At 41.3% G+C, this 19969-nt stretch overlaps 1 protein-coding gene across 2 annotated transcripts in view; it reads right to left on the bottom strand.

The window, feature by feature from the left end:
* Positions 1-19969, bottom strand: part of ATL3 (atlastin GTPase 3) — a 230404-nt gene that overhangs the window by 162981 nt on the left and 47454 nt on the right. The window lies entirely within an intron of this gene.

Genomic DNA, 19969 nt, shown 5'->3' on the forward strand with positions numbered 1-19969 from the left:
TTTACTAATGTCTTAGAGACATGGGATGAAGTGAAACAGTTGCAGGATGAGGCAGAGGAGGAAGAAAAGAAAGATTGGATTAAGGCAGGTTGTGCCCCGAGAGAGACAGACCATGTTTGGGTCTATAGAGATGGCAGACCAGTAATGCCGAACTCCATGCTGTCAGCAATGGCAAGGATGTATCATGGCCAGGGACATTTGGGAAGGGATTCAATGATTAGGTCTTTTAAGCAGACCTGGTACAATGCAAAGTTCAGGACAATTGCAGAAAGTATCTGTCAAAGATGTTTGATTTGCCAGCAATTTAACCCCTTCAGTGCCCGCCCCTTTCCCCGCCCAGTGCCGGCCGTTGCATTAGCGGGCGGGGTCTATGACGAGCTGGACTCGTCATGGGCACAGCGCCACCGCGGCCCATGACGAGTCCAGCTCGTCATGGGCACTGAAGGGGTTAACACTGGGAAGAAGACAGTGGTGAGTCTGGGAACAATAGGCAGAGAAGGAGGTCCTTTTACAAGAATGCAGATTGATTTCATTGAAATGCCCCAAGTGAACAGACTGAGATATGTACTAGTGGTAGTCTGTTTGTTTTCAAGATGGGTTGAGGCCTATCCGACTAGGAGAAATGATGGAGTAACAGTGGCAAAGTTACTGTTAAGAGAGTTGATTCCTAGGTACGGATTTCCGGTAACGATTGAGTCTGATAGAGGTGGACACTTCTATAATGAACTCATGAGTTTGATTTGTGAAGCATTAAGCATACAGCAGAAGCTACATTGTGCATACAGACCAGAGGCTTCTGGTGTGGTTGAGCAGATAAATGGCACAATCAAGAACAGGATTGGTAAGATGTGCTTAGCCACTGGCATGAAATGGCCAGATGTCTTGCCTCTAGTGCTAATGACTATTAGATCTACTCCAGATAGAACTACTGGTTTAAGTCCGCACGAAATCATAATGGGACGTGCAATGCGACATGCATATGTACCTGTCAATAAGTTGATGACAATAACTGATGACATGATTTTGGATTACTGTAAAGGCCTGGCTGACGCAGTTCATTCTGTGTTTCACCAGATTGGAGAAGAAGCTACTACACTTGAGAAGAAGCAAGCTCATGATCTGAGTCCAGGAGACTGGGTGAGGATTAAAGTTCACAGAAGAAGAAATTGCTTGGTTCCAAGGTGGGGAAGACCAAGACAAGTAATTCTAACTACGACGACTGCAGTGAAGTGTGCTGGTGTGAAAAACTGGGTGCATGCGAGTCATACTCTGAGAGTTCCAAACCCAAAGGTTAGGACTGGTAGAGAGTATTTTGAAGAGTCAGATTCCAGTGATGATGAAGACCCAGAACCAGTGAGAAAGAATCAAAATTCAGGAAAAGAAGCAGAAAAGGCTTCAAGTTCAAGAGAACCATTGAGAATTTCAGAAAGGAGATCTGATTCTGAGAGAGAGAGCCTGAAGTTCCAAAAAGCAGTGGAGGAAAAAGAAAAGAAAAAAACAGTTCCACAGAAATTACTCCTGAATCAGAAGAGGAGGAGATTGAAGAACCACTTGAGATTATATCTGAAGAAGTAGGGTCAGAAGAAGATAGAGAGGGACAGATTGCGGAAGACCCCCGAGGAGGTGTAGGGAACACTTCTAATAAGCTAGGTGAAGGGACAAGAAGACAGCAAGAAGATTGCGTGTCGGAGACCCGAGGAGGGAGAGAAGTAGGGAAGTCTCAAATAGTGGTGAAAAAGACTGTGGAGCGAAAGAAAACTGCTGAAGAACAAGAGCGAAAGAAAACTGCTGAAGAACAAGAGGCATTTGAAACAGAATCGGATGAAAGTGAAAGTGAAAGTGGAAAATCAGAGGGTCGAGTTCTGAGAAAGAGAACTTGGATTGGAGAAAGGAATAATACAGAAATAAGACCGAAAAAGTTCGTAAGAGGAGATTTTTGGCCTAACAACAGAGTAAAGAGGCTGAAATACAGACTGATAAGAGGAAATACATCGAAAGCTGAACAAGTGAATGAAGTATCGAGTCAAAACGAAGTAAAAAGGAAGGAGCAAAAGGAGTCAAGAGAACCTGAGGAAATAAAGAGAATTAGAAGACCCAACCAAAAGTACAGATCACCGGAATGGTCTTATGTGGCACTGTCTGAAGAAGGAGAAGAAGAAACAGTGATTCGAGATAATCCGGAGGGGATCTTGAGAAAAGTGGTTGAGGAAAAGGAAGAATCTGTTGGAATCTTAAAAGTTATTCTGACTGACATTGGAGAAGAGTCAGATGCACAGGATGTTGTTGATGATCTGATACAATTTGATGTTGCTGAAGAAGAAGGAGTGAAAAGTGATGAATATCCAAATTGAGTGAACTGAAGAAATCACTTGGAAAAAGTGAAAAGGAGAAAGTCTGAAACTCAGCTGTCTGAAGTAATCCAAAGTTTGAGAAATTACAGTAGTGGAGTAGTAGAGGCTAAGTCAAAAGACAAGGTCAAAGTAGTAAAATGGCTAACATAGAGAATAATCAAAGTAGATGTGCCTTCTTAAGAAGATGGTGTAGAATGTGCTGCTGCTGTACTGGATTATTAATGCTACTATGGGGTATTTTAGCTTTATTAGTTACATTTAGAGTTTCAATAGGTACATTTGAAATACATACTGAGAATGAGACTAATGTAGAGAAGAATTTGCAAAACGTAGTTCCAACTAGAATTAGTAATACTTACATGCATAAAGATAGGTCAATTAATGATTTTTCTAGTAATGTTTTTTCAAAGTTGTTATACGAATATGTGAAAACAATGGAAGTAAGGGATTGCTACGTTTGTATGCAATTACCTGCATCCGTTTCAGAGGGTGTTACTTATCACCATCTACCAGCTACGTATGGAATTTCTTGTAGTGTATTAAGTAGTGTTTATTTGTTAGGGAAAATAGATTATAAGATGTCTAACAAAGATAGTATTTTTGGGCACTTGCCAATGAACAAAGAGCTGAATCCAGCTAAAGAAGCTAACATTTTTGGTGAACTTTTTATTGAGAAAGAAGAATTAACATTAGATTACATTTTTAAGAATAATTTAACTTGTAGTTTGGAAGAAGAGGAGAAAGCTTTCCTGAACATGGTGGAGGAAAGGAGATTGAGTTTGCATGAAAAGGCAGGGAAATATAAAGTGAGTGAGACAATTTGGGACATTGAGATGGGAAAAGAATTGAGAAATGGAGCTAGTCCAACTTTAGCTTTAGATGCACCACAGAAGGGTAAGCTGTGCATTACAAGAGGGAAATCCCAATATGATACATATTTTGTTGGGACTAGTGAATGTCATGATACATACTTCATTGCAACAGGATGGGGTTTCAGAGGTGGAGAAGATACAATTTTTCCAGGAGTGTATTATGTTTGTGGGAACAAGGCTTATTACAAGTTGCCTGACCATTGGTATGGCACGTGTTATGTGGGCCTGGTTTTTCCAAAGATTTTTCATATAGATAGAATAGAAGATGTAGAACATATTAATTTACTAATGCGCTTCAAGAGGGAAACTTGGTCTGAAATTGTGGGTGACATTTTTGGAGCTTTAATTCCAGCAGTGGGAATTTCTTTAAATGCTAATGGGATTCGGAAACTGTCAACAGTGGTGGATCGCTTATCGACAAATACCGCTGGAGGGTTTCTTTTGGTGAATACGGAACTAATTGCCGTACGTGCTATGTCTATGCAAAATAGACTTGCTCTTGATATTCTATTGGCTAAGGAGGGTGGAGTTTGTGGAATGCTGAAAGTTCAACATTGTTGCACTTACATTCCAGATGAAAGCAAAGACCTGAAGGTCTATATCAAAAATATTACTGATTTGCATGAAGAATTAGTACCACTTGAAGCTGAAAGTATCTGGACTAAAATAGCTAATAAGGTGATAGCTGTTAAGAGTTTTATTGCAAAAATAGGTAGTACTATTATAGGTAAGATATTGTTTCCTTTAACTTGTATAATTGTTGCTTTATTGATATTGAGATTGGTGTGTTTGTGTTGTAAAAACAGGGGAGGGAAAAAGAAATTAATTAAAAGAAATAATGAAAAGAGAAATAAAAGGTTGAAAAGAGAATCACAAGAAATTGAATTAGAAGAATTAAGGGAGAGTGTCTACTTGGAAACAAAGAGGGATGATGAAAGAGTGTCTGGTGTGTAGTGTTGTGTAAGGAGGAAAAAGACATTTCAAATTTCTCCTAAAATGGGACTAAATTTCACTAATTTTTTTTTTTTGGGTTATTTGGTGATAAAATCACCAAAGGGGGGATTGCTGGAGCAGGATTTTCTAATGAAAATCTATAGGGTTTTGAAGCTCTGGTTTGTCTATTTGTCATGATTAAAATTAATAATCATTAATTAATAATTATTTGTTTTGTGTAAGTGGGTGTTTAAACTTACCAACATACTAATGAGAAGAAAACCGACACGTGGGAACGCTTTTGTATTGCTATTTAACAATGTGCATGTTTTATTAAATAAACGTTGCTGAGTGCTGTTTATTTTAGCACGAAACGCTTTTGAATTAATGCTTTTCTGTGTTGCTAAAGCTAGATAATTACATACACATAAGGGTATTAGTGGGGTTAACACTGTTCAATCACTATGCTGTGGTAACGTTGTTTTTGTCTCTTTTAATTAAGATGGTCCATTTTGGCCTAACCAAAAATGTCCGCCGTTTGCAGCCTGGCCTCGAGTGAGAATTTGTGATGAGAAGGCCTTGCTGAACACATTTGATCACAGTCCTTGCCTGGTTAAAACTTTCCGTGAGGACAGCAGCAGTTCTGGGCAGGTTTCCAGCTGTATTGGACAGCCTTGGAGGACAAAGGAACTGTTAAGAAAGAACTCTGAGCATTGTGTCATACTTTTTTTGTTGCTTTCTTTTGTCTAAAATATTATAAAAATTGTTAGCCTAGAGAGGGTTTTTGCCACTTTGCCATTTTCTTCCCAAACCTGCGTTGGTGAGGATCGATGCTGTGAGGACGGTGACTTGGGAGATTTCTACTGAGAGACTTGGCCTGATGACCCATTCTGACATTTAGCTAGAATAGGTAATTATGAGAAAATGATTTATTCAGATTAATTTCTTTTGACTAATTTTAGATAAAGAATCATAATTTTAAATACGGTGTTGGTGATTATTTCTTGTCAATTATTGAGTACTCTATTTGATTATTGATGTATAGATTGTTTAGATTATGACAATTGCAATAGCTAGGTCTTATCGACCTCGGTGTAGATGTGGGGTTTAGGAGTTTTAGAAGGTTTCTTTCCACAGGTTCAATGCTGGTAGAGTATTTGAGTGTATGTAAGTGAAATGAGCCCTAGTGTATGGTGAGTGTATGTGCGTATAACTGTGAAATTACTCTATCCGTGGAAGTAGGGAGATTTTGTACACCCCAATCTGCATCATACCCTCATAAGGACTATCCTACGTCTTTCAGAATTTATGCTGGCATTAGCATTACCCAGGAGGATAATAGCTCTCTGGCTCCAGCCTCTAATCATCTCATTATCCAGCTGAGTATCGTTAATTTGGCACTCTTTTGCCGAATCTAGAATTCTGGCTAGCGGGCCCAGAACATCCAGGAGACGATCCTGACAACCTTTGAGTGACTTTTCCATTCCCTTTCTTGGTTCGCGCCCAAGTTTAAAGAGAAATTTGATAAGTTCTGGGTCCAGGTTGGGGGTATAACATGTTTTATCTTCACAGGAAGATCTTGAGCACTCCGCTCTAAGCACGTTCTGAGTTTCTCTCTCTAAGAGGTATCTAATCCACTTATTAATAAACTTGGTAACATGCTCTTGCGGGAGCCATTCAGAGCTTCTAGGGTGTTTTAAATTCAATGGAGAGAACATTTCTTCTCCTAGTGGGTTAAGGATGGTACTCTTAGAGGAAGAAGGGAGATCTTCTGTCAGTTCATCGAATCCCTCTTCATCATCGTTAAGATCGAGGACGTATTCGCCCATGAATTCAGAGGAATTATTTGAATCGTCGATCTCCCATGTTGTAAGGAGCTCTTTGAAACTTTGTGCCGCCATGGGCACCTGAATTTTTGTGCCACCAGGGACACCTTGGGGATTTAAGGTGCGAAGACCTCCATTGTTCGTTGAGGTGCCAAGACCTCCATTGTTCGTTGAGGTGCCAAGACCTCCATTGTTCGTTGAGGTGCCAAGACCTCCATTGTTCGTTGAGGTGCCAAGACCTCCATTGTTCGTTGAGGTGCCAAGACCTCCATTGTTCGTTGAGGTGCCAAGACCTCCATTGTTCGTTGAGGTGCCAAGACCTCCATTGTTCGTTGAGGTGCCAAGACCTCCATTGTTCGTTGAGGTGCCAAGACCTCCATTGTTCGTTGAGGTGCCAAGACCTCCATTGTTCGTTGAGGTGCCAAGACCTCCATTGTTCGTTGAGGTGTCAAGACCTCCCAGATTGCTCCTTTCAAGGTTTTTGTTCTTTCTTAGTCTCTTGGCCCTTGATTCTGGGTCAATCTGAAAATGGGTTACTGTAGACTCAGTGACGTCTTCTAGTGGAAATGAACATTTAGATGCCATTATTTGGGACAAGCTTTCCATCATGCAGGATTTTACTTCCATGTGGAGCATTGTCTTAAATGCTTCATTGTCCAGATTGGGGGGGGAGGGGAAGGGGGCGGAAGCCCCATCTGATTCTGAATCAGACATAATAATGATATGTCAGGTATGAAAAAACTCAGATGAAGAGTTAAATTAGAAAGTGAACAAAGTAAAGATTTATAAGTATATTAAATTGGATTATAAAAATATATCAAGGTAAATACTTGTTCAATATAATAATAAGGATAATATCCTTAATAAGGGAGGTAAACGTGGCAATCCCGTCCCGTCTCCAGCTTGTGCAATAAAAAATACTGCATTGAACGTACTATACAAGAACAATGCTTCACAGGATTGGGAGGGCAGAGACGCCTCTCGGCTTACGGGGATGTGGACAACCAGGCACGTTTCTACACACAATATGGGACGTTCCCATTATAGCACAATTCTGGGAGGCAGTCATGGCTACTATCACCCGAATCAGTAGAGTAGAGGTCCCCAGGGAGCCCCGGTGCTGCCTTCTTAACATATGGGAGCCTACAGACCTTAATCATGCGGCACGGGCTTGGCAGACACTGGTGATTACACTTGCTAAACGCAACATTGCACAGCGCTGGGGAGCGCTTGCGGCCCCCCTGCACCAGCACTGGTGCCACGAATTAGATAAGGCCATGGTGGCGGAGAGGGAAGTATTTATCCACAGAGGTTGCCCTTGAAAGTGGACACAGGTGTGGGGCAGATGGAAAGCTTTGAGGCAGTATTTGCTCCCCCCCCCCCACCGAAAGACTCCGACACAGATCTGAGTGACTAATCCACAACAGCCCACACGAGACCGTGGAGACGCCCAGGGGGAAGAAACTGAGCTATCAGAGATGTGGGTGGTGAGACAATGTACCAAATTTGTACTATGTATTGCTTAGTGCGCTGCCTGATGAATGTACAAAACAAGATTTGTAAATGTCTGATGAAATCAGCAATGTTTCTTAATAAAATCAATAAAAATGTTTTTTTTTTTAATAAATAAGGGTGGTAAACACTCAACAGGGTTGAAGAGTAATAAACAAATGCCAAGTCTTAATATAAGCAATGTCACCGAGTTAGGCCCCCCCCCCTTTTTTTTTTTTTTTTTTAATGAGGTTAAATGAGACTTGCGGTTATCTTGCGGAGAAAACGGCTCTTGAAAACGATAAAAATGCACTTGAGCGCTGTGTTGCCATGGGAACCCCCCGGCCTCGAGCTCGATCAGCTTTGCGATTAGCTGGAGGCCGGAGGGGAAGAGGAATTACTCTAGGCAACTGGAGGACGAAGCGCTCCCGTTGCCAAGGTACCTTCCTCGCTTCCCCTGTTCTCCGTAATGAAGACGAAGGAATCAGGCCGTAGATTGAGACGGCGAGCAGATGCGGGGATATACGCTCGAAGGTGCGGTGGGAGTGAGGATAAGTTCGAAGGAACGGTGTGGGGAAAAGAGGTCAGTGGAAATATTTTTTTAGTTATTTCAAGGTTAAAACACTGTAAAGGAAGGATTAATTAATAATATAAGACAAAGAACCAAAATACCACAAATCTCTTAAAGTATGATGAGTATACAAAAAAAAAAAAACTTGTGCTCGGGAAAGGGAAAGAAATTTCAGAAATCTCCATAAATTGGAGATTGGTAGGGAGGAGGGTGTGGGAAGGGTGGGGGAAAGCCACGCCAGAGGCACACCCTGAAAATAAAGCTTAAGACAAGTTAAATACAATAGAATAAGTAAGAAGTAAGGTCGACTTATCTGCTTGGAGCCGCATTTAAAAGAGGCTGATTGTTAGTGTCTCATGGCATTTATGTGTTGCCTTTATTCTTCTTTGGAATTTTACTATTATGATGTATGCGGCTGCTTGGACTGCATTAAAGGAAAATGCATAATGTAGTCTCCGGTCTTGTAATGAAATTCAAAAGGTGAGGATACTACAGCTAGATGTCTATCAGAAAACACAACACAGCTGATTTCTTTTTGATTATTTCCTTGACATCCATACCATCAGGCCATTTTTATTTTTTGTCACTCTCAAGTTGCTTATTGACATAATTCGCACAAAAATTTCCATAACCTCTAAGCGACTGAGCAAAACACTAAAGACTGTTCAAATCCTATGTCTATCTCAATAGCAACGTTTAATGTTATGACATACCCACAACCGCTCCTGAGCTTTGTTAATATTGCAATGCATGAGAATATGATCGCTGCTAGGAATCTGAGTGAAGCAATAAAATCTTTGTTACTTTCACGCTCACCCTGATTTCTGGACTAAAATTCAAACCTCTTCATCTCCGTATTCACTTACTTCCCATACACAATTTCAATTTGTTTACCAGCATAAGTGAAAACAACCATATTCCCTGGATTAACTAATAAGGGTAGTCTTCAATAATTTCACACCATGTCCCACAGACAGCGTTTCAATAAGGGCAATGTCCACCCAGGAATATTTTGTTCTCCTTCCAACACTTCAACATTTGCTAGCAAACACATGTAATCACATGTCCCAAACAATGGGTGGCTGGCTTGGTACTTGGAAAAAGACAGTAGTGGGACTATACTACACAGAGTTAGAGGAGGAGGAGTACAGAGCCTTTATTAAAATAGAGTTAAACCAATGCACTTGCCACTCATATCACAAATACAATTACAAAGAAAATATTGTTCCTAAACATAATTCTAAAGTGCAACTGTCCTGAAAGTAAAGCACATGTTCAAGCAAGAAGACACAGTAAAAATGTACTTCAGATCTGAAAGAGGAGTCATGCGATGACATGCACACTATCGCAGGTAGTAAAACACTGGCAGAACCTACCACATAATGTCAATGGTGTGTGTGTCACCAATAGTGCAACAGACAGTAGAATTAAAGGAATAAGCTGCAAATCTTACACTGCAACTGTTGTACCCATCACCAATACCCTGAAAGGCTTGTATAGGTTAAAAAGATGGGTTCACGGTTAAACCTAGTGTGCCTGTTATTGAAGCAGTATAGTGCTGGATACAAGCAGTCAGGTGGGGCATGGCTTTCCAAAATGGCCACCAATGTCCTACTGTTGTGTGGTGAGGTTGCACACGTATGTCTACAGGCAATGGGAACTACCGGATGAATGCCGATGATGTTGTACCAGGTCCCCAATACAATTAAGGGATTGATTGAGACAAAGATTTTGATATTCTACTAGGTTTGTTGGCGGATATGTAGAGACACACTATTACACAGGCTGCAAATCCAATGCCCTTCCGGTCAGTTTGGGAGTCTCAACAATACTGCTACATTCCAAGTTCGAATGATGCCTCTGAGGCCTCCACAACTCATCGCCAGTGCATTGCGACAAATAGGACCACAATTAGCCGGCAGGTGGTAAACAGAAAAGATTTATTCCATAACTTATCAGATGGAGTAAAGGAGTGCTAAGGGCGTGTTGTTCGCTCAGCCATCCAGCGACTGTCATTCCTAACATTCAAACATCCACTCACAACACATTCCATGAAAAAACAGGAGCACACAAACCAACTACATCTGCATTCCTCAACACACATCCTAATGTCCCACAACCATACTATCAGTTCTCCCTTGCAAACAAATAATTCCACAACCACACTATCAGTTATCCTTGCAAACGAATAATTCTCAAACTTAACATCAGCAGCTATTTCCCAAGTGATAACTCAAATGGATGTGTAAAGTAATCATTAAGCTTCTTTCCAAATTTACATTCAAAGGACTACAAAACAACGAGAAAAAGGTTCCTCCCCAACAATCACAGACAGCACACATAAAAATGCTTGGCCCAGCTTTGAAAACACTGCACTTCAAGAATGGATCCAGCCTATATGCCTATCAGTTCTCAGTAATGACTGTATGAAACACCAACAAGTGAAGAAACCAGGAGATCATGAGAAATTTACAGTAGATCCAATCATATCCTAAGCGGAAGCATCTGCAGATCTCTTACACCAAGGCACTGAGAGATGAATTAAGAATAAGCAATAAGGAAAGGTTACCGAGATATATGAAGTCAAGTCTTACCAGCGAAGGAGGAGGAGGGTAGGGAGGGAGGGACATTTAGTACAAAAAATTGGGGGTGAGCAAAGGCGAATCTGTGGTATTGTCATTTGAAGAGAAGACCTGCAGGAGGGGTGGTGGTTGGTGCAGTACAACAAAATGGGGAAAGGAAGTGAGAAGAGAATTCAGAATTGTGGGGAGGCTGTAAACAAAAGGACAGATATCCTATCAAAAACACAAACGTTTTCCACACCCACAATTTGTCTGCAACTATTTTGATGTCAATGCCTTTTTAGGTAAGAAATATTTGTAGCACCAATGAGATGATACTTCTGTGGCTTGTGGTACTGCTCATTAACACTAATCTTGAGTGCCATAAAAATCCAATTCACTTCACTCCTTTTACGTGGCGACCCAAAACAAGCATTGCCATCTCATGTGGCAAACCAACCCCACTCACAAGTTACCTACAGTCACCGCCAAGTTCCCTGTGGCTTCTTTTTGTGATACAAAGAAGGAGCATTGCATATGCTTGATGAGGGAATGACATGGTGGGAAGTTACGAACGAAGGCGAGTAATAATTACTACACCAGAATCTTCAGGACGGTACCACCAGAATCTTCAGGATGGTAATTTTAAGGGCGTTTTCCCCAACTACTTAGGGCCATGATTCCACTGCTCCAAAAATACTATGGCTTGGCCAATCTCATGCGTCAGACCAGGACTAAAGAAACTAGATTAGATTATACACAATTTCCTGTCAAAGGCTCCAGCTTTGAAGGAGGGTGCTTATGAAAAGGCTTGAGAGTAGGATAAAATTATTAGCAACATGCAAAATGCTTTTTAAAAGGCATCAATACCATATTTGCCCGAGAGGAGTACCATGTATGCAGGAGTTCATGCCACAGGCGTTGGATATGCACAAGAATGTCCACTTGCCAAGAGCAGCCCCCTATTACCTGGTGTGAGCCTACTGTACGCCGAAAAAGGATGATCGAATCAAAGGAGTGCAATCTTTCAAAGTAGAACCTAAGAGCCTTTTAAAACTAAAGATTGATAACATTGTCAGAGTCTCTAAAATTTGTAACGGTTTGTTTAACAACCAGTATAATTATTTTCCATTTAAAATGACATTGTGTCAAAATACAGTCATTATGAAAACTGAATCTGGATCGTGGCAAAACATGTATGAAGCTCACTGATCTTTCAGGTCACGAATAAGGGAGTGAAGTTCACTCAGGGATTTGCTTCTGGGACTGGTTTGCTGCCATTGCAATAAAATATGATGGAGAAAGCCAGGAAGGTTGCGGATGATTGGTCAATGGCAGCGGAGGTATAAGGATCCTTACTGTTGCAAGTCAAGTCGACGGACTTACAGGTTGAGTGGTAGCAGAACATTATGACCAGCTCACTACCCTTGGGAAGGCGCCTGGCAACTTATTTTTGTTGTTTGGCTCCTTCACTTTAGTTCAGTTCGTTCACTGCGGTTGTATCCCCCCATTTATGTTTTTTTCTCACCTCCATTACCCCAGTTTCCCCCACCTTCTGGTCTGAATACTAACCAGCTCTCTTTATAACGATTTGGATGTGTTTGCTAACCAGTTGCCTGAACTCAGTCTTGCCTCTGGATTACTCATTGGTTGCTGTGCTAGCTCTCCCTCTAGCTCCTCGAATACCAATTTTACTATTTACCTGGGAATTCCACCATTGCGGTTTTCAGCTTTCTTCGTTTATGGCTTTGGTTCCCCCTGTACACTATTATAAAGCTTGTGAGCATGTTCGCCAATAGCTCTCTTCCTCAGAGAATTTCAATGTTTATGCAACATAGAGCAACCTTTTGTTTTATTCACCTTCAGTATACGTTTGGCATTCACCTTTCAAAATGCTACAGTGAATTCCCCACATTAAAAAGGATGTGTGGTTGAGGAGACTGCACCATTCCAGCTGTCTCCTCTCTCTCGCTCACTGACATTCCTCTTTCACTCCAGGGTTTAGTTCTGCTGTTTGAGCTTGCTCACGCACGGGTGGAGCTACATTCAGGGGGGTGGGGCAGATCGTCTTCAGACCTATGAATCCAGACACTTTCTTGCTGAGGAAAGAGCAATTAAGAGGTTTCTGTCTGACAATGTCAGAGAATCACAAATGTTCAAGCATTAAAGTGGCCATCCAATGAAGAGAAAAGAACTGTTCTTTTTAACTAGTCCTGCATCACTAATATTCACCAACAATAAGCAACCTGGACTGTTGCCGGGTGCGTCATTGGAAGTTATCCACAGGGACTTTGAGGCTCTGCGGCAAAGGCAGCCTTTTGAGCTTTGAGAGTGCAGTGTACCTCTATGCTATGGAATGTCGGTGGACCCTGTGATGTGTTGAGCCATACCGTATCCATTTGGATTACCTTTGTGAGGCTAGTGTTTTTATTGTATTTGCAGAGAGACTTCCTCTTCTGGGTCCTGACGAATGCCTTTGAACCCTTTACCGGGTCAGTTGTAGGCAGAAACAAATTGACTATATAGAGGGGGTATCTTTTCCAAACCCCCTGGCGTCTCTTGTTTTTAATCCTATCCTGTGAGGGCACCAGAATAAAGTCAATTCAGCCCATCAGGAGATAGTTTTACTCTGTCCCTCACTCAGAACCATCTTTTGCTCATCTTTTTGAAAAACATCTCTGCTCCTCTCCATTGGGGAGTTGTAGCCCACACCTGGTACCTTGCAGCCCTGGTGTGAGGAGAGATCCCTATGATGAAGCAGGTCACCCTTGGGTGAGTGAGGGTTCTTGTCCTTAAAGAGGCATTCTCCTTCAGACACAAAGCTCCTGCTTCCTTTCTTTGCGTTTATGAAGAGACCAGGCGTACTTTGTGTGTGTTTTTGTAAGGCTAGGTAGTAGTACATTTTGGGCTGGCTTTTCTCTCTCCCATTGGAATCCTTGTGTGTATTCACTTCATTTTGTTTGATAATGCCAGCTTGGGCTTTGAGACATATTGCAACAAATTCAGGGTACAGCCCTTTTAAAGAGGCAGGTATCAGAAATGTAAATAGAGAAGGGCATTAAAAGTTCTCCTACCCAAGTGTTTGATAGTGAAAGGTTTCCAGGCACTTCAATACAGTCAGTAAAAGTCAAAATATATTCTCAAAAACAAAAACCTACAATGAGACTGACTGCATGCAACAGAGCAGTTATCAAACCAGCATCCCCTACTCCAGCAATACTGTGCTGTCTGCAATATCGGTTTGGGAAAGACTATAGGACCAGAGGTTGCAGGACATGTGGGTTGCAGAGTTTGAGTCTAGAAATATGATGGGGATCCGTGAGATGCTGTAAACAGCATTTGAAATTAGTGAAGTGGTACGTGCATGGGCACAAGAGGAGTCACGTAATACTAGATAAAGTCTCACAATGGGACATCAGGTGTGAAAAGGTTCACAATAAGAACACCTCTAGAGACTGAGAGGAGGCCGTCGTTTCGTTAAGGAAGAAAATAGATTCCTGATGAAAAGCTGGCTGTCCAGGAAAATTAGGTTGAGCACCAAGATCAGGCTGCAAAGGACTGGGTAAGTCAAAACAACTACGGCAAGCAGTCCCTAAAGAGTAAGCAAGAAACAAGCCCGGTAAATTGCAGCAGATTATCAAATTGGAATTAGTAGAGGTGGGAAGCTTTATGTACAAGGCACTGTGACCATTTAGAAGCATGCTTCTAAAAACATGCTTAATGGGGCGTTTCCCATTTAAAACAATTCCAGTTGATTGCCGATTAATTTCAGAAGGAATATTCTTCTTCTTTATAATTTACCCAGATTACCTCACCACTAGAATATGATGGGTTGCCCTTTAGGTTGTTTAGGAAAGTTCAGAAATCATCTAAAAAGGCATATAAAGATTTAAAGTGATTTTCAAAAGACCAGAGGAAATACGAAAAGCCATTTATTCACATTATTATGCCTAATGGAGTCTTTCCAGACAACACACATGAAGAAATTGTACGAGTCTGAGAAAACCAGGTGTGCTAGTTTCCAGGAACCATGTTGTCCAGCTCAACAAAGAGTAAAGAAGATTCGATCTTTACAACTGAATCAGGAGACCGGAAACCTACAGAAGATCCATGAAGAGGTTGCCAGAGAGCAAAACCAAGTAAAATAAAATAAAGCAGTCTCTATTTAAATGGGGATATCGGCAGTTTCCCGGGTTGTTGTAATTTTTTACTTTGACAGTCCTATGAATGAAAGCAACACAGTGAGGTTCATCTGCCATTTGTGCCACTTACGGTACAACCGTCTCAGATCAAATTAACCAACATTCTACTCACCCTCCAGCTGGAAAGCACAGGGGCACGTTTTGAAACACACTGTACAGCTAACTGCTACAAAGAGTAAGATCAAACCACTCTGTATTCCTTCACACAAAGCATATCCGTTAATTTGTCTGAAGGATATGCATCATGTTCACTCAAGACGCCAATCCCAAGAAAACTACTTTTAACCTAATATTCTTTGTGAGAAGCATCCTTTCTTCTGCTGACCATAATTTTAGAGTGTGAAAATCTTGGCATTGTGTCTCACTAGCTGTACTAAGAGGCAATGATCATCGTGAAAACTGGTAGCTGAAAGGATTGACCCTTGAGGTTGGATTAATGAAGGATGAAATAAATATTCCAGAATTTCCTCTGAAATCAGTATTTTCTTTGACTGTAGCAATTACAGTCGGTGCCAATGAGGATACAAATGGCATTGTTAGGCTTTCAATTTCACACTGGCAATAGAAATATACAGGTGCAACAGGCGAGTCTATGAAACTCCAATACCCTTTTTGGATGTCTCAGTTCAAAGCAGGCAATCATTTGTTTCACTGCTGCTTCTCTCTCTGATGGAGGGCAGGTCATTCTGAGAGCAGTGTCCAGCTGAGGCTCTTATAACTTGAAGTCGCTGTCAAGGAGCTAGCTAAAGCTTCTTGATATGTGAGAAACCTAATCTGTAGTTCCCCCGCATGTATTCTATGCGTACCCTGGCACTTCAGTGCCCATCTCAGTTCCTTGCCTTCCTAATTCTACCCCATGCATCACAATGCCCATTTGCTGTGGCATAAATTGACATTCATCCAAGCTGGAGGAGACGTCTTAGGTTTCCTGAAGCAATTACTCAATTTCAACCTTTAATTACAGTACAATTTGCATTGCTGCCTCTCATGTATTGTTCTGGGAGCTGTTTACGCATGATGCTGCAGTGGGCATGCAAGTTGGGCTAAGAAGGATAAAGAAAATATTCTAGTTCATTAACTAAATAAGGAAAAGTTAATTCCCTGTAATGTGTGTTCTCTACAATGAGTACTCTCGCCAAATCTTCTAGTTCATTAACTAAATAAGGAAAAGTTAATTCCCTGTAATGTGTGTTCTCTACAATGAGTACTCTCACCAAATCCATAAATCGTTTACAGTTTAATACTTCAGGACACGTGCAGGATCACCGGAACACTTTTTTTTTTGTAGTAGTAGTAGTAGTAGTATAAGCTACTTTTTGTATGCAATCTACATTTATTTTTAGGTTTCGAAAATGCATTAAAAAACAAAATAGGCATCTAAAAGGGAAAATAGCATTACCTTTTTGCCCAGTAGCCGAACCAGCCAATTCACATGACACTATGATGTTGATATATACTTTTCTAAAACTGAATAAAACAAATGCCAATGTGCGATCCGTAATAAAAGCTTTAAACTGAATATAAATTGATGCTGCCTTGAAGAAATCCAGGAGATGCACCTCCCATCTTGTTCGCAGTGCCAGTCAGGCACTTCATTTTTTAAGATAAAGCAGTAGGTGGTTCACAGGAAAGCAGGTGGAATGCTCATGGTTTCATAAAAAATACAAATGAGTGAGAACTAGAATTACAGGTTAAGAAACTTTCTTTCTCCTTCATGGTCTCTTTCAGATATCTATAAGCCGTAGAATGGAGCAGCAAGTTGAAAATGAACAGTTTTTCTGATGGGCGACCCAAAAAACACAGAATGAAAAAGGGGACAAGCTAATTTAAAATGGTTAAGAATTTAGGCTTGACCTTCTAGGATACCGCCTTCAAGTGAGAATGAATGCAATAGAGTTTAGGAAAGCTATGAACAGACATCCAAATAAATGCCCTACAAATGTCTAGAATATGGGCATTACTCATGAGAACATTAAAAGCAGCTTTGCCTTAGGCTTACTATGTAATGACATGTTTGATTGTTAATAGTGTATTATGATTTTTTGTTTCCCAGGTTTTGAAGGCATCTGACAGAACATTTTCATTCACCATCCATTTACGTTCTAACGTGAGATGCATACTGCGTTCATTTGTCCCCCAGTTTTGATGGGATACCATAAGCACCACTATGAAGGGGATGTCCCTTGCCAGAGACCAAAGGCAAATCGATTGTGCTTTCATTGTAAGGAGTCTGGATCTGGTTCCTTCTTGCTAGTTTAAGTCATGCTTTGTGGTTCTGTAGCTATCAGAAGATGGATAGATGTTAGAGACTGATGGACAAATGATTTGAGGAATAGGTGGGAAGCCATTAGCTACTGCACCGTGCTGTGGAATTACTATTTGAAAAGTGACATTTCCTCTCATCAGAAAGGTTGCCCATATGGGTTTTGTGTTTCCAGTAATGCATTCATCATAATGGTTTGTGTTAAAGGAGGCTTTCCAAAAGGAACTCCCTGAAGCAGGTTCTACTTCTTGCACTATAATGCCCTGAAATGAAGGTAGTTGATAGTCACGAGACCTTTTTTCCCCTCATCTTTTATGAACAATGATCTTCAAGGCAATTTCGAAGGTGATCGCATGTCCATCTTGGTATGGGATAAAATGAAGATTCAAGACATAGACGTCAGTCTCTCCTCTCAAAAAATCTTTTTTGCAATTCCTGCACTCAGTGTTGCCCAGGAGTATTGGGTTAGTTCAAGAGGCTGAAGAGATAATTAGAGAAGTTGTTATGGAGCCACATATGCAGTACTGTGAGGGTTGACTGTATTTGTAATTGCATTTATGTAGCCCTTCATACCCCGGACGACGCATAAAAGCAAATTTTCAGATGAGACGCATGCTTCTCTGTTACAGCCACACAAGAGACCCTTTGATGAAAGGCAAAACCTTTTAGTTTTGATTTCTAGTAGCAGTCTGCATCCACGGAAAGCTCTAATTTCAAGGAAATAAATCCCTAGCTCTCCCATTTAGAACGATTTCTCAGGTGGAGGAGGGAAATGCAAAACAGTAGGGAAAAAGGTAGGAGAACATTTCCAACCATTGTCCCTCCTGACAGAAGATGAGTAAAGATGACCGAGAGCTTGATAGTGTAAGCAACAGATTTTAAAGCTGCTTCCCTTCCAATCATTCTACCAAACATATCAAGACCTATTTTCTAGAACCAGCTGAGCAAGAGGATTAATCTTTTACAAAATAACGTGGTATAATTGCCTCTAAAACATGAAGAGCCATACACGACTATTCCTACTATTTCTTAGTTGAAAAGGAACTCACCGTTGAATGTGTTGCGTCAGCTAGAAATTGAGCGATCAGAAAAGTTCAGCATGGTAACCTTTCTTCAGATATTCTTACATCCTTAGCCGAGACATTGGGTGGAGGCATAAAGCCACATAGGGCATGCTTTAACATCCTTATATGTATAGAAAATTCTGGAGACTCTAAAAAGGGAGCTTTCATTAGCAATACAAAATTCTCCCATTTAGACTGAAGCCTGCTTCCTGAATTCTTTCCAAGCACATTTGATGGTAACAGGTGCACTCTGTCAAAAATATGTCTTTACACAAATCTAGATGATTTGCTGTCCAAGACCAACTCAGCACAAAAGCTGAAGCAAGATCTTCTCTCTGCCTTTCTCCCAACCTCTAACTCTGCTTTCATCTCTACCCTACTGGACGTTCGTCCACTAACGCCCTTCCTCTACTCCTCACCCTCACCTCTCCGCAACTTCTCGGCAGCTCTGCACCCCCTTTCCACCTAACTGTCCAATCCTTCCTCCACCTCTCAGCCTCTAACAATCCAAGTCTCCTCGCTACCCCTCTTTGTTTGCCTCCTTCTAAATGTTCATCTTCTAACACACTCCCTCCTCTCCCTGTCCCTCCTCTCCCTGTCCCTCGTCACCGGACCCCTGCCCACGTCTCGTGCTCAAAAATCCCTCCCCTCAGAGGGTGTCCCCAAAAGTGGCACGGGTATGGGGTAGATGGAACTCATTCCGTGGTAACATTTGTGCCCCTCCAACACCAGACTCGGACCTTGAACTGAGCTTTTAACCCAAGGAGTCCAACAAGGAGGCGAAGCAATGGCCGGGATCGGCGCTCTGAAAGTTTTCTTTTGCTACATCTTAGTATGTAACTTACAACACTTTGTGATATTATTATACCTGTGTAACTGACCCGCACTGGACTCATGACGTAGGCAATGCCTAATGTACCAAGCTATTTCTTTTGTATTATTTTATTTTTGTTACTGATAATAAAATGTTTCAACAAAAAAAAAAAATCCCTCCCCTTTCCCCTAGCATTATCTTGGACCTCTCAGCCTTTAACATCCGCTCTACCTCCCCTTCTATTATCCTGTAATGGTGTTTATCTTCTCCTGAATCCCTCTATCCTGCATCTGTCCTGCATCTTAGCCCCCAGTGTCTCATCTTTCCACAAACCCTACCTCACCCGTCCGGCTGCCTCCCTTCCTCTCAAGTTCTGGATCCCTACACTTAACACAACCAACTCGAATCATTTTGTAACTCTTCATCTACACCATACCATTTTATTTTGCCTGTGTCTCTAACTAATTCTACCACCTTAACACCAGACCTACTGCTGTTTTCCACTTCTCATGAAGCTCCATCTGCTCCCTTTGAGACACCTATAAACAGCACAGTGCTCAGCATTTAGCATAAAAGAAAATTGTGCCACTTTACCTCCCACTCTTTTGTGTCTCACTTCAGGCAACCAGCCCAAGACAGTCTATGCCTTTTATACCTGAAAATCCACATCTTCCCTCCTCATAGGCTAAGTGTCTCCACACAATCTCTTTATTTCCACCTACTAACACAGTTAGGACCTTACTCAACATCTTAGGGGAGGAAGAAGTAACTTACCTAAATCTTTTTCTTCAATTTCCATTTTTCTTTTGCCTAACTCCTCAGCCATGTCATGCTCCTGTTTCCCTTAGGGTTCACACCCTTTAGTAATACACCTTCAACTCCATCTTCTGCCTCCTAATGCCATTTTAGAAAGGGCCCCCTCGCTGTGACTGAAAACGGCAGTGTTTTCAGAGAATGATAGTTTTCTATTTAAACATTTTATGTATCAGCCTATGATTCAATCCCAGCATGCAAATCCTGT

Source organism: Triturus cristatus, chromosome 9 (genome assembly GCF_964204655.1).
Source record: "Triturus cristatus chromosome 9, aTriCri1.1, whole genome shotgun sequence".
Taxonomy (NCBI): domain Eukaryota; kingdom Metazoa; phylum Chordata; class Amphibia; order Caudata; family Salamandridae; genus Triturus; species Triturus cristatus.